Consider the following 6,611-nt stretch of genomic DNA (forward strand, 5'->3'; position numbering starts at 1 on the left):
GGCTCCGTACAAACCAGAGAAAGACAGAGAAATCAGTGACATCAACAGAGGGAAGGCACCATCATGAAGAGGGTGGGGAAAGATTTTTGGAGATTTTAGCTGAGCCTGGAGGAAGACAGGGAAGTCAGGGGTAGAGATAGGGTCAGGGAGAGTCCCAGGCATGGGGGCAGTTGGTGAAAATGAGAACACTAATAATACCATTTATACAGTGCCTTATGGTTTGCAAATGCTTTACATATAAACCTCACAACAAGCCTATGAGGCAGGTGCTATTATTATCCACATTTTACAGTTGAGGAAACCCTCAGAACAGAACCCATCCATCCTCGGGTCCTCCATGTTTTTTATCTCAAGATTTCTCTAGGCTCTTATGTTCCCATTTCAAAGTTTCTACTCAGCTCTGACCTTTTCATCAGAAATGCTTGAAAGTCCTCTATTTCACTAATGACCCATTTTCCCCACTGTAGGATTATAATTAGATTGTCTGGCTCTATTATTTTGGGGCATTAAACTGTATCATTTGACTTTTGGAATCTTGTATTCCAAGATCTTTGTTGGTTTTTAGTAGAAGTTGCCAGGTCTTATGTGACCTTGACTGAAGGTCCTTAATACTTGAACTCCTTTCCAAATGCTTGCAGTATTTTTTTTCTGAATTTTAGCTATGACATTCCTGGGACTTTTTCTTTGGGAGAGTCAGTGTGATCAGAGAATTCTTTCTAACTTAACTTTGCCCTCTGGCTCTTGAATAGATCTGAGCAGTTTTCATTTTAAAATTCTTAGTATCTAATATCTAGGCTTAAAAGAAAGCCTTCCACTTTTTCAGAGAGTCTAATAAATCTTAAATGAGTTCTACTTGACTTGTTTTCAGGATTAGTTGGATTTTATATTACATATCTTACATTTTCTATTATTTTTTTCATTCTTTTGATTTTGTCTCATATTTCTGCACTCACATGGAGTCGCTGATTTCTGTTTGATCTATCCTAATTTTCAGGGAGGTCATTTCTTGAGTTAGATTTACCACTTTTTGTTCTAAAGCATTTTAGCATTGTTCCAAATTTTCCTTGAAGAAGTTTTATTTCTTTTTCAATTTATATTTTCCCCTATTTAATTTTCATTCATTTCATTTATTTCATTTTTTAAAAAAACTCTTTAACCTCTTGCCTCATTTCTCAAGTGAGAGAGAGAGATCACCATCTTACCCAAGAGGAAATTCCCTCCAGTTTCTAGGGAGACAAAGTAGAAATCAGAGAGGTGTTGAGCTGGCTTCCCCTACTGGCTGCTCCTCCTTGGCCTGCTCCTCTCTGGAGTGAGTCCTCAGGAGGGGTTGGAGTCTCTTGCCTCCTCTCCCAAGAAGTAAGTTTTCTTTTTAACCAGTTTCTCCCACCAACTTCACTCCTTCGAAGTGACACACAGCCTAGGGCGGTTTATTCTCTCTAGCAGCACAGAGTCTTAAGCAACTGCTCCAGGTTTGAAAACACAGTTACTGGGTGATGGGGAATTTGAGACTAAGGGAGATGAGGTCACCAGCCAGAGGTAGTTTTGTTTCAGAGCTGGGACGCAGACTCATTCATCTTTGCTCCCTGCTAAGTGGTAGAGAGAAGTTTGATGATAAGACAAGGGGTATGAGGGGAGTGGGGAAAATGATTTGTGACAATGGGTGGGAAGAGAGTGGTTTGGGTGGGACTGGAGGTTAGAAACATGAAGGTGGAGAGATCAGTTACAAAGGTAACTGGTGAGTCTGGAGGGATGAGTAGGAAGGGAGAATGGAGAATCTACAGAGATAGGATAGACCTTGGAAATCATCAGCAAAACCCACCTCATTTTACAGATGATGAAATTGAGGCCCAAAGAAGTACACTTACTTGCTCTAGGAAGGAAACAGCAGAAGCAGGGGTTTAAAGCAGAGGTCTCCGATTCCAGAAATAATACTATTTCCATTACACCAGTCTGTGAGGGATGGGGCATGGGAATGGAGGGGAGGGGCAGGCCCTCCCAGCGTGGGAGCCAGGGCTCTGGAGGGAGAGGACGAAGAAAGGGAATGAGGCCATTCAAGTGCTTGTGAGCGGGGTTGGGGGGTGGGGGGACGATCAGATTAGCAGGAAACACTTCCACATTTTTAAACCTACTAAATGGGGTTCAATGACAGAAGTCACTGGGAATCTCTGACTATGGCTTCCAAGAAGCTCGTACTTTCATGATTGGGTCAAGGGAGCCCAAACCCTTGGAGCATCCTGACCATTTCAGGAGGAGCAGAGCAGAAGCCAAAATGAGAACCTCCAGTCTACAACATCAGGGAGTCAAGCAGGGCCCATCCCGAGTTCTGCCTGGGAGATCAAAAGTAGAGAGAGACATTACAATTTAATATTTAAACAGCATATTTAATATTTATACAGTGAGCCAGAATTCGTCCCTTTATGAGCTAAGGATCCCAGAAACATTTCACTGATCAGTGATTCCAGACATGGCTGGAACATTTATTAAGCGATATACACACTGAGTCCTATATTCCCAAACCTGCCGTTAGAGGGGGAGAAAGGTGAGGGGGTGGTAGGGAGGGGGCTGGGATTTCTTTTGCACATGTGCTTAAATAACTATGCCCTAGGGTCCTTGTGAACAGAGCCTTCTTCCGGAAGGAAAGTAAAAGGATGTTAAATCTGGAGTGGGCCCTTCTAGCCCAACCTACCTATTTTGCAATGGAGGAAACTGAGTCCCAGGGAAGGGAAGGGACTTGCCTAGGGTCACCTAGTTAGTCTGATACAGAATTTGAACCCAGATTCAGATCTCAACCACTATGTCATGCTGCACAGGAAGTCTGCCATAGTTCATCCCTTTCCCTGTAGCACACCATAGCATCCAGGGCCATGTGGAATAACAGGCCAAAGTCTGTGCAAAAGATTTATCTGGAACTTCAGGAGAATCCAAGTTTGGGGTAAGAGAAGGCGAAATCAATTGTCCCTGTAGTAACAACCTCTTCTGTTGCCTGCTCTTATCATGGGGAAGATGTGGGCTCTGAAAGGTTCTATTACCAGGGCCTAAGGGACAAAGACTGAAGAAGACAGTCCCATGATGCACTGTGAGTCTGTCTTAAGCACCAGGAGTTTTTTTGGGGAGAAGGAGGGGGAAACTTTTGAGAACTGTTTGCCAAGTCATCAGACTTGGATTCAAAGTATGGCTCTGCCACTAACTCCCCATGTGATCCGCATCTCAGTTTCCCCATCTGTTAAAGGAAGGAGTAGACAAGGTGTCCAGTCCTAGAGCTGTTAGTTTGAGAGCTTGTCATCTGCATGGGTGGAGGGAGCATGGAGGACCTAGGGAAGGGCCAGCTTCACAAGGCCAGGGACTGCCATTTTGTGTCTTTGTACCCTTTGGTACCCAGCACTTTCTACATATCACACTTGAAATCCTAGTTTGAACCTAACCTCAGACACTCACTGAGCAACCTCAGGCAGACATCTAAATTCTTTTAGCCACTAGTGTCCTCCTCTGGAAATGGGCACCACAGCCTGGGAACTCCTTGCCTGAAAAGCTACTGTCACCAAAGCACTTTTCAGATTGTCAGACCAGACAGAAATGGCATTATTACAACAGGTGGGAAGGATACCATGGAGGAAATGTAGGCTCTGAAAAGGAAGCACATGTGACTGATGATGGTGATGTGGGTCAGTGGGGAGACAGGACAGCTTCTGGCATATTGTCCAGCCCTCTGTGGAAGACCATAGGCAAGAATCCTGGAGGATAAGAAGGCGCAGATGGATTTGTATCAGCACCGTGGGAGGGAAAGCCCCATTGAAATCTCTCATTCATTGACTTATTATTGACTGAAGGAAGGAAAGACCTAGGATATCTTTGTGGCTGGGGGAGGAGGGATCAGGGAGAAAAGCATACCCTTCAAACTTGCGAGCCCAGTCTGACCCAAGTCAAGACACAAGGAGTTCAGAGGTCCAAAGCTTTGGGGCAAAGTCAAGAAGATGCCAGTGTTGATGATGAGGTTATTTCCTGGACAAAACATCATGCCATGGCTAGTGGGATTTGCTGCCAACAGATCTTCCTAATAAAGGTTGAAAGCCATGACCTTGGCCCCCCCTACTCATTCTATTTCATTTGCACAGCCAGCCAGAAAAGACTGGTGGAATTTCTAACCTGGAGGTCCTATGGTTGTCTGGGGCAAAGGATAATGACCTCAGCCCCAAACATGAGGTTAAGAAGAAAAGACTTCATCTTATCTTGGGGTCACTCTGCTGCCTTCTGAAGAACTGGATGGGAAAATGGATCCTTTGGGGCATTCCTTTAAAGGCCAGCAAAGAATGGCAGCTTCCATCAAGGGTCCTGGCCAGATCATTTGAGTGGGACCCCAGGTACTGAGACTTAGGAATTGCCTTTTGCCCTCATTAGTGAAGTGCCAGTCAGTTGGCATGTCTATACTCTGTAGGAGTAAGTAAACTAAGACTTACATATGCTCATCACACTAATTAGTAAACTCTCTTGATAAAACACTCCTTGATATACATTCTTTAGTGTACTGGTCCCCAAAAGGGGGTGCAAATTGAGACATCTTGATGCATCTATTACTGTCTAGAGCCTCCAATACCCTATGACCTCTTAACCTAAAGGGTTAAGTATTCCCCAAGTAAAAGATTCACAAGGAAAAGAGGGAAGGGGGGAAAAGGGGGAAGCCTTGGTTCTTGAGATGGCTTGGTTCAACCCAGATGACGTCTACTTTGTTAGCTTCTAGTGTCTGAGCCCCCCCAACTCCTTCCATTCTACGCTCATCATCTGTGGAAAGGGGAGGCAGAACTGAGGTTCTAGGTTCCAAGCATGGAAACAATGATTCTGGGGGCTATGATTTTCTCCCATTCACTTGCTAAGGCATCCTGCCACATGCTCATCCTAGAAATCACAGAGAGCCAAAAAAGAAATGAATCTTTTATTTGGGAAATACTTAACCCTTTAAGAGAGAGGTCAAGCCATCTTGGGGCACTGAGGGCTCCAGACTGTAATAGATGTATCAAGACATCTCAACTTCCACCTGGGAGACAAGAAGCCACCAGGCTTGCTATAGGCTTAGGGAAGCTTTGTGGGGTCTGGCTCAGCTGAGATAAACCGGTTCTAAGCCCACCACTGAATGCCTGAAAGACTGTCGAGTGCCTGGCCAGCTTACATTTGTTTATTATGTTCAATCTAATGTTATTTTGATCCAGCTAAATCTGATTACAGTCCCAGCCCAATCATTTAGAGGCAAAAACCTATCATGTGCCAGAACAAGATGCCACAGAATGGAATGTTTTCATGGAAGTAGAAAGAAAATAAACCCAGCAGTTACCCCCTCTTGCCCCCACCCCCAAATAAATACTTAAGATAGAGAAGGAAAAAAAAGGGTGATTTTGTTAATTTTGTAAATTACAACATGAGAAATGTCCAAAAGACACTGGTATTTGGTCAGAGCTGAAATAACAGCCTGGGAGTGGGGGTGGAGCCATCTCATTAGCTTCCCAGCAGATGACGTGTAAGGCCTCCACCCAAGATTCTCAAAGCTCTGAAGAAAAGCAAGGGATTGGAAGCCATAAGCACCTTAGAGGTCACCCAATCCAGCCCCCTCATTTTACAGGTGAGGAAACTGAGGCACATAGAGTGCCATGGCCTGCCAGAAGTTCCAAAGGGAATAAGGGGCAATGCCAGGATTTGAACTGAGGTCCTCTGGCTTCAGATCCAGGGCTCTTCTCACCGTCCTACCCTTCTCCTCTCACAGCTGGACCAGAGGCTTTCCAGGTGTTGAGCCCAGAGCTGAGCTGCCTTCTACCTTGCACCCTGGCTCCCCAGGCAACAAGGACCACCATCATGCTCTTCTTTGACTGATATCTCGGAACCAACCTCAGTTAGGATCCAGAGTATAGCAACTAGAAAATCGGATGCATGTGACACATGTCTAAACAATCTCGAGCACCCTCCTGGACTAGGCGGAAACATGGAACCAACGGCTGGATGGATCTGGGCTGGCTTCCTCTCAGAAAGCATCTGGAAGATTCCAGGCTCCTCCTGTCTCGTAAACTAACCAAAGTTGCTCAGCTATAGCCACGGACAGGAAACACACTGTTGGGTTTGGCCTCCATTTTGAGGGAGAGAGGCTCTCTGATATTGGATGAACAGGAAGAGGATGAACAGGACAGAGGCCAAGAGACAGGGGGATGAAACATGGTGGCAGGGAACACACATGGATCTATTGAGGAAAGCGCTCATCTGGCTCCCTTCTATTCTGACTGCTTCACTCCCCTAAATCCTTTCCTGTCCTCCTCCACCAGGTAATCTGTGAAGCTCGAAAGGGACAGGTGTACAACATGATAAACTTCCCTACAACGGTGGACTTTCCATGTGCTTCCTTCCCATGCAACAGGGAATAGGGAAGTCATATTCTTGACTCCCCCCTCATCACTCCTCCCCTCCCTCAAAAAGCCCAATGGTAGAAAGTGAGGTGGATCATACAGATGCCTGAGACACTCTCCTTTCACATGTGGGGCTCACAGAAAAGAAGTCAAGCCCAAGCTATTCTGTAGGTCCTCATCCAATTCAAAACTCATGAGCCCCCACCCATGTGCTATATTTGGACTGGGGGC

The sequence above is a fragment of the Notamacropus eugenii genome, chromosome 3 (assembly GCF_028372415.1).
Source record: "Notamacropus eugenii isolate mMacEug1 chromosome 3, mMacEug1.pri_v2, whole genome shotgun sequence".
Lineage (NCBI taxonomy): Eukaryota > Metazoa > Chordata > Mammalia > Diprotodontia > Macropodidae > Notamacropus > Notamacropus eugenii.